Source organism: Asparagus officinalis, chromosome 2 (assembly GCF_001876935.1).
Source record: "Asparagus officinalis chromosome 2, Aspof.V1, whole genome shotgun sequence".
Classification (NCBI taxonomy): domain Eukaryota; kingdom Viridiplantae; phylum Streptophyta; class Magnoliopsida; order Asparagales; family Asparagaceae; genus Asparagus; species Asparagus officinalis.
In genome coordinates, this window is record NC_033795.1 from 21,972,007 (window position 1) to 21,980,860 (window position 8,854).

At 34.0% G+C, this 8,854-nt stretch overlaps 1 protein-coding gene across 1 annotated transcript in view; it reads left to right on the forward strand.

Moving 5' to 3' along the window:
- The window catches only part of LOC109830501 (phosphopantothenoylcysteine decarboxylase-like), a 17,496-nt gene continuing 9,640 nt past the window's right edge, over positions 999-8,854 (forward strand). Inside the window, exons 1-2 of the mRNA XM_020397769.1 lie at positions 999-1,169; positions 1,412-1,472. The gene's annotated coding sequence lies outside the window, so the exon portion shown is untranslated. The remainder of the gene's footprint in view (positions 1,170-1,411; positions 1,473-8,854) is intronic.

The window sequence follows — 8,854 nt, forward strand, 5'->3', positions numbered from 1 at the left end:
CACCCCTCTAACAAAAAAAAACTTTACCTTATGTCACGTAGTTCCCCTACTTGTAATTTTGCGAAAACTAATATTTTCTTGATAGCAAAACTTTAAAATATTAGGGGAGGGAGTATGTTGCGTCTAAACGACAAGTGACGAAGTTTGAGATTTTTTTCGCTCAAAAATATTTTAGTTATTTATAAATTATATGAATGTGGATTATGTGAGATAAGATAAAGTTCAGCATGATTTTGCGAGACACCCCATAGCTTAGGGGGTTTATATGGGATAAACATAGTTTAATGGGGTTATGTGCAACAACCCCTAAAGTTCAAGGGGGGTTGTGAAATTAACCCTTTTTTATAGATAGAAAAATAGGTTGGGTTGAATCTGGGCTCTAATAGAAAAGATCAAGGTTGTTTTTTGGGCTTCTAATTAGAATATCACAAAAACAAAAACCATTTACCCACCCACACAATCATAATGATTTTGTTATTCATGCTTGACTCCATATTATAGCTTGAGATTAGTAGAGTTTAGAATATGACATGTAGTATCAATTTAACTTATTTTTTTTTACTATTATGCTTTAAAATATTATTATGTCATTTGTTATATTTTTCTTAGGGAATCAATTAAGATATTCCAGCTAACTATATTGATACCAGTTTAACACAAAAATCCATTACATTACTTTTTTAATAATGTTTAAATAAAAATTATAGTAAATCTAATAATCAAAATAATTCTGATTTACTTTAATAACAAAATAAATAAATTATTTTGATATTCAACCACGTGTATTTTACGTGCATAAATAACAATATAAACACAAGGCATTAAGTAGTCAGCCGATCAACCAACGGTGACCAACCTAGCGCATCTAGTTATTCAGGCCAGAAATATAGTGCCCAGATAAACAATAAATAACGTAAACCCAAGACCGAAACCCAAACCCAAAGCCCAAGCCCAATACTAACTCCGCCAGCTGTCGCCGTGCCCCTGCCCCACCCCTTCTTTCTCTCAGGCTAGTCCAGAGACCCAAAATCCCCTAAAATTTCGAACCCTAACCCTCACCCAACTCCCATTTGCACCGCATCCACCGCCCAAGTTTGCCGCCGGACCTCAGGACCACTCATTGCCGCCCTGAGAATTTGAGTCGTACAAACATTGTCGAAAGTCAAATTGTGAGAATTGGCAATTAAATATTGATCTTCTACAAATTTTTTAGTGAACACAAAGTGTTTGCTTTATGAATTTGATTTTGATGTGTATCTGCTAATGTTATATGCTCAAATGTTTTAGAATCTATCCGCAATGTTGGCTTTTGTAGATAAACTTTTGCTAGCAAGTATATATCTTTTGATTTCATTAATGGAAGTAAACTACTAGTATGAATACTCAATTTTGTCTTTCTATCTCATCGCAGGTAAAATATGATGCAATGAACCTGCTAAAAGTCTTTCCACGAGTGAGAACATTTCCACCAGGTACTAGTGTTTTATAATATTAGATTTTATTGCAAAAGTTTAGGCATCTGTTAAATTTTCAATACGACATGGATGTGGATACTAATTCTAAGTCCAATATCTGTATTTGTATCCTAATGTTTGATGTATAGATTAAATAATGAAATTGATTAGCTTTAAATTAGTGGATTTGACATCAAAATTAGTGATAATGGAATCTAATATTAGCATTTTAGATACCTCAAATATATTGATGGACTCTGATTTTGTAAACTCTATTTTTTTTAGATAGGTCTTGCATCACAAGCATATATCTGACATTAGCTTTAGAATAATTTGCAATTTAGTGTCATAAAGTTGTCACTTTTTAAAAGTTAATTTTTTGACAATTTGATGCTCTATCCCTTCTCTTAAAATTTAGATGTTACGGATTATCCAATTTCAAAGGGAAGTTTGTCACTTTGAAGTGTCAAATATAAACTTCGTAGTATCAAAATCTAAAATGGCGACAACTTTATAAAATAGTCAAGTGTAGAAACAATACAGTAAAACTTAAAAGTGGAGATTAAATGTTAGCGTGGTTCTTATCAAAGTCGGAATTGATCAAAGTTAGGTTATCCTATATTCGTACTCTACTCGTGAAAAGTAGGTATCCATATCATATCCAATAACTCGCTTAATAAATATGTTAGAATCATGTTTTCAATTCCCAACCCCCGGTAACCCTCTTAAAAATTCAAATAGACAATATTTTTGTTAAAATAATAAATTAAAATATACATAAATACAAAGTTGGCCGCAATATAGTTAAATATTCACGATCCAATTATTCACGAGTATGAATCCTATCAAATCGCTCCAATTTTGAACCTGCTGACTGATGGACTAGGATAGTATTTCAATAATTTTTAGTATTCATGTCATGCCCTAGTTCCTAAACTATATAAGCTGGAACGTGGCTCGGCCGATAATGCAACCTTATACTCACAATCACGTCTCTAGAGCATTTTGTACATGTATATGTAACCAAAACTACACAACATAGCATATAACTAAGATAAAAAAGAAATATGTACTTGATAAGTAAAAAGATTTCCATAAAGACAGAGGTTCAGCTACATCTATCTATAGTGGAAAGGAGTAAGAAATACATCATAGTCTAGAAATTCCACATGTGTCTCAAATAAAAGTCTAAAATAAATAAACTATCTAAACAACTGAAGCTGAAGAAACGAATAAGGCAGGACGATGATCACTATTGCTGGGTCTGTTCCTCAAAATACTCTTGATCATGCGAAGAAAGAACAGTTCTCGAGTCTGGGATGCACAACCTCCAGGAGAGTTAGAAAACTCCTAACAAGCATGTAAAATGAAAAAAATGTTACACGGGTAGGTTTATGTGAAAGATATAAAGAAAAAAAATCAATCCTGCAGTGTTAGGATGACAACGAGATGATAAAACTACCTGCCAAATTATTCATCATGATGGCTAGAAATAAATGACACTAATTGGATGTGATTGATTAGAATAAACAAAAAGGATAGAAAATGCTTGCCGATTAATGAGTAAAAACACAAAATGCTGACTCCTAGCAAGATCCTTCTCCTCTTCCCACATCTCTTTGTTTCTGATTCTCTTCCATTATTTTGGGTATATTTTGTGAAGGCAGGGGAGACGGATAGCACTTAAAGGAGATATGACTGCAAGAGCTTAGGTTGTTAGAGATTTTCTAACCGTCAAATATTTCTCTTTTTGAGACTCTTTCCTTGAACGTGAAAAAATGGTTATAACAAAGCTCAAGTATCTAGGTGGCCCTTTGAGAATTTTTTGGTAGAGAGGGTGGAGAAACTCCGGAGCTGGTTAAGATAGGGATAACATGGTTTACTATCTAATATTTAAAAAGTATGGGCTCCATGACTAATTGGGCCTTCTAACAATTTATCACCACTTCCGATGGGCCTTTGCATACAAATTAGTAAACGTATCAGCCCAACAAAGCATTGTACAAAATTTGGATATTACAATTCATATATGTTGATGTGAGGAAATTAATGTGTGGTTTAGGAGAGCTAAGGATGATTTTGGGGTTCCTTAAATCTCCTCTGATGGCTGTTTATTTTGAAGGTGTTGAACTATAGCTCCCTGCACAGAGTAACATAAGTTAGATGCTCTGGAGGTTGTTCCCTTCGGCGTGCTCTCCGATGTTCAAGTTAGTGACTAGTTTGATAATCTGAAGAGAAAAACAGAATGTAGTCTTTAGGGTTTTTTGCTCATATCTTAGAATAGCAAAGGTGATGCTATTTATAGGAATTTTGTGAGGGTATTATGGTAACCTGACCGACTAGTTGATCTGATATCGTACCGTCACTTACACGTGTCCGCAGCTGATCAGTCGGAGCCGGAGAGCTGTACTCATTGCATTTAATACAATGGTGATATAATGGCGGGAATGTGGGCGTTTTCCGAGGAGTTATTATGACGCCTAACCATGCATTAAATGCGAGGGTGACTATGTGGCAGAGTATGGTTGCCGACCTGTTTTGCATTAAATGGAACTCTGTTGACAAGACCATTGCTCATTCCTTACTTCGAACCTTCCCCCATTGAATCTAACCTAAAGACGACTTTCGACGTAGCCTAGAATCAACTGGTAGATCTTGTCTTAAAATTGTCTTTCATTTCGGAATCATATCACATAGATGAGTTGGCCAACTTACAGCTTAGACCCGGATCAGACATGTTAGCCACATATTTCGTCTTAAGTATACTACATGGCCAGTTTAAGGACATGGTATTTTGCAAGGTATAATAATATATGATAAAGATTGCTCCCCACCATGAAGTGTTCTGTTAGAAATCATATTCATTATTTGCATTAGGTGGGTTGCCCCTATTTTCAACGCTTACCCCGAATATGGTTTGAATTGCCCCGACTTAGGACCCATTCGCCAACCCTTTAATGCACCCTAGTCTCTCTCTCTCTCTCTCTCTCTCTCTCTCTCTCTCTCTCTCTCTCTAAAAAACTAGAGTTTTGAGTGGACACAAGGGTTCGATTAGAGACTATAGTGTAAGGGTTTCAGTTTCGATTTAGTTTCGATTTTACGGTGTAAGACCTCTTAGCTGCTTATTTTACTAAAAATTTCCATAATATTAGATTTATCTCCTTCTCATTTTTAAGCATATTATTTGTTTATATTTGTGGATATATCGATCTTTCTAGGGTTTGTCCTTGAGGTGTTAGAAGTTGTGAATTTCTGTATAGTTTAAGATTATACAAGAGCGAGGGTATTTTAGAAACTTAAAAGAAAAATCTCTTTTGCTTAGATTTTATTGGCATGTGGTAATCATTTTCAAGTATTTTAGTTCGATACTTAGGGAGTTGATATATTGGGAAAAGGACATACCCACTTTTCTTAAGAACATGTATGTGGAGAACTAAACAAACAAAACGTTCATTCACCTAATAATCACTGAACAAGTCAGAATTTCCTTAATTTCTTTATGTTTATGGCTTATATTAGTTTGAGATATTATCTTAATTATTGAATATGGAGGGAAATTTTTTCTTTGTTGGGTATTGTTATTTGATGTGCTTGTGTGCATCTATAGACCAACATTTTTGAATATATGCTAATCAATAATGCCTCATAGTAACTTTGTATAAGATCTTGATACATCTATCCGGAACTTATATCTGATTGAGAGCGCTAGTTGGCTGAATGGGTTTTTATGTGATATAATACATTTGTAACTAATGGTTTTGTAGCCCATAATTTTTAGTAAAACTTAACTATCCATTGAAATCGGCTTGAAGTTTGTCTCAGTTATATCTCAGTTTTTTAGATATGTCTATTTCTAAGGCGGATATGCAATATGGAAACCACTGATTGGTTTATACTTTCTTCTTAATCTTTTGGAAGACAATTTTATGCTATTTAATTTGATTGCTTGTAGATCCAAAGCTTATGAATATCTCTTATTTCCTACGTTTATTAGAATATATCTACAATCTATATCTATATTACATGGGTATGAATGCGAGTATGGACGTAGCCGCAAGTGCGGGTGTGAATATGGAATAACAAATTTGTAAAAGGTAGAATACAGAGACACTACTGTATATATACATATTGAATTGAGTAATTTACATGTTATGAAAGCTAAAATTTCTATAACATTTTTGTGTTTCATTTATTAAGTAGATTATACATTGGGAAAACACTCGTTTGTTTAACTAGATGCCTAGACGACCATTTAAAATCATACTTCTAAACATAGTATATGATAAAATGAACCTGGTCCATGTCATGTGAGTTCTTGGAAGTGGACGAAATTTAAGATATACATCCAATAAGTGGTTGATGAGTATTTTAGACTCATATATTATATAATTGACACTGTTATAAATAGCGGTAAATAGCGCCGCAATAGAGGTACTAATAGCGTTAGCGGTCCCTTCCCGCTACGCTATCGTCCAATCACGGTGATATATTGCGGAATATGCGCTTTCCACTCGCAAAAACGGCCAATAGCTCACCATAACGGTGAATAGTGGACGATTGCAGGTAAAAATTGCTTTTTGATCATTATTTAAAAGCGGTTTGAGGTTTATTTTTAAAAAAATTAAACCCGACCAATAACGACTACATCCCACCGCCTCCCACGATTACCGACGCATTCTCACCACCTCCCACAGCCTCCCGTACCTACCTCAACCCTTCCTCTCACCCTCTCGCCGTGAGCTCCTCATACTGCAGTCCCTCACCGTTCAACTTCTCTTCTCGAAGATGACGACCCTTTTGACTCCTCTAGTTATCTTCGGTATTATGTGATGGTTACATGTCTGTTTCATATTTAGGATCTCTTTAAATCATCAAATATGCACTTTTAGATTTTCTAGATTTTCATATTTTTTTGAATATTTATACATATGTAAATTAGACTGTTATTTGACTTTGCACTTTTTACTGCTATTTTACAGCAATAGCCCCAAATAGCCTTAGTGATGCCTCATCACTACGCGATGCTATCCGCTATCGATAAGTTGATAATTGAGAACATGTTTGAATAAATATATTATATATGCATATTCAAACACGTGTCTGAATAATGTATGCAAAACTATTTCACAACCGAGTTATAGCAAAGAAATAAATCCAAAAGATACAAATAATATATTTGACCACATGTAACCACGTATTAGACCTAGTAATCAAAATACGATTAGAGACGCTTAAAATAATTTGGTTAATGAAACTTGGAAGTATGAAATATCCATTTGATTTTTGAATTTGCAAGGTTTTGATCTCGCTTTCATGTCAAAGGCAAAGAGTAATCTGGTGTATGTCTCTCAAATAAATGTGAATATGGACATTATATACCTTTCTTATTTCCAAAGCCCCCCAATCTAAAAATTTGATCGCATGACCAGTAACACTGTCCATTATCAAGAGTGTAGTTTGAAGAAGAGACCCATCTTCTCTGATAGAAAAAAAATCATCATGAATAAGCTTGACACACCTTGGTTCTTTATGAGATTGTAGAACAAGAAAATTTTGGGCGAAAGAGAGGAGGAGGATTGAGAGGTTGCAGCTGAATTTGCAAATGCTAACTTGAATACATTCCTATTTAACATAACCTGTTTTTTTTCATCGTGCACTAAATTAATGTTATGTAAAAGGCAACTATGAGTTGTCTTTCACACATCGTATCCCCTGAAAAGTAATAAAAGTTGTTTTGTTGGTGCATCTATGAGTTGTCTTTTATTATCAATGAAACAATACGATTTATATTTAATTGTTATATTAATTAATCAATAAACTTAAAATAGTGATGAATTTTTTAAGCTTATAATGACATATATGTATTTCTTAGGACAACATCATGAAGTTCTCCTATGTTGCACGGGTATGGTACGATAAGGCACGAGTATAGGTATGTGTATGAGACACGATAAATTTGTAAAATGTAGGGTATGAGGACACGACAAATTTTAATACTTACAATTATTAAGTAGAAAAGAATTATGTAGAGAAAAAAGATCAATACTTTAGAAAGTAAACAATTTGAAATTTGAAGAACAAGAAGATAGTTCTTAAATTATATTATTTCTTTCTTCCATCATCAATACGTAACTAATTATGTATTTCTTTGATTCAGTACCTCAAACAATAAGCATACAAGCTCGCAAAGAAATATATTCAAGAAAACCACTAAATAAAAAACCCCAAATTGGATTCTCAATCTGATATTATAAACAAAACAAATTAATTTGTATATTAATGTAAAAAATGACAATAGATATCATAACTCTCCATTTTAATAGCTAATTAGATGGTAAATTATAAAATCCTAAAACCCTAGATCTTCAAAACTTAAAAACTTACTATTTTTCTATTTAGAATCTTCTCTAATCCTCTTATTGCGGCACTAGTCTCTGGCAAACTGAAATGGAAGAGTTTAGATCATCGTTGGAGTGAGGTTTTGAATAAGCGTTTCTGAGTGCGGAGGGCCGGAGGCTTCTGAAACAGTAACTTCTGAAGCGATCGGGTTTTTTTAAGAGATGGAGATATGGATGAGATATTTTCAAAGTATAATTTATGGGTATTGCGTTATCGGGTTCAAAAAACGATTCACTTTTGACCCGATAACCAAAACAAACCCACCTTAAGCATTTCATCAATGAGATTTGGGGTTGAAACAAAAGCAATCGTGTCCACCATGAATCCAGAACGTACCCGTACCCGAAATGGGTTAGGTACGGGTACGACTGTCCCAGACCCATACTCGGGTATCTTAGGAGTTCTCTTATTCTATTGATGCCTATAGAAATGGTTTCTGAAGGTTAGAACTCATCTATTTATGTCATATCTTCACTTGTTTTGACTTGAAAGTATATATTTCATATTGATTGGTGTGAAGACGAAATGATTCTACCCAAATTAGTCTAGTGCATATTTTTTGCATGTGGACATACTTGTATGTTCCGAATATGTTTTGTTGACAGGAAAATGAAGAAGTGACTCGAAGGAAAAAAAATATTTAAAACAAATATTTGAAAAAAGTTTTTAGTATATATAACATGTTAATAGTTCTAACAACTTATCTCTAACCCATTGAATTGATGTAGTGCAAATCCACAACTGCACGTTCATGTTCATTAGTCTTCACCCAAATTAGTATTCGATCCTCACCAAATTAACCTGACATGAAAAAGAAATAACACAGAACAATCAAAATATTTTTTTCTTACCCCAAATACAAAGTAACCATATTTTACTATAATAACAAACACATGAAATAACTTCACTTGGACATAAATCTCCATTGCTTGCTCCAGCCAAATCCACTTCCGCTGAACCCACCACCTATTCCTCCGCCGGCACAACTACTAAGACCCAGT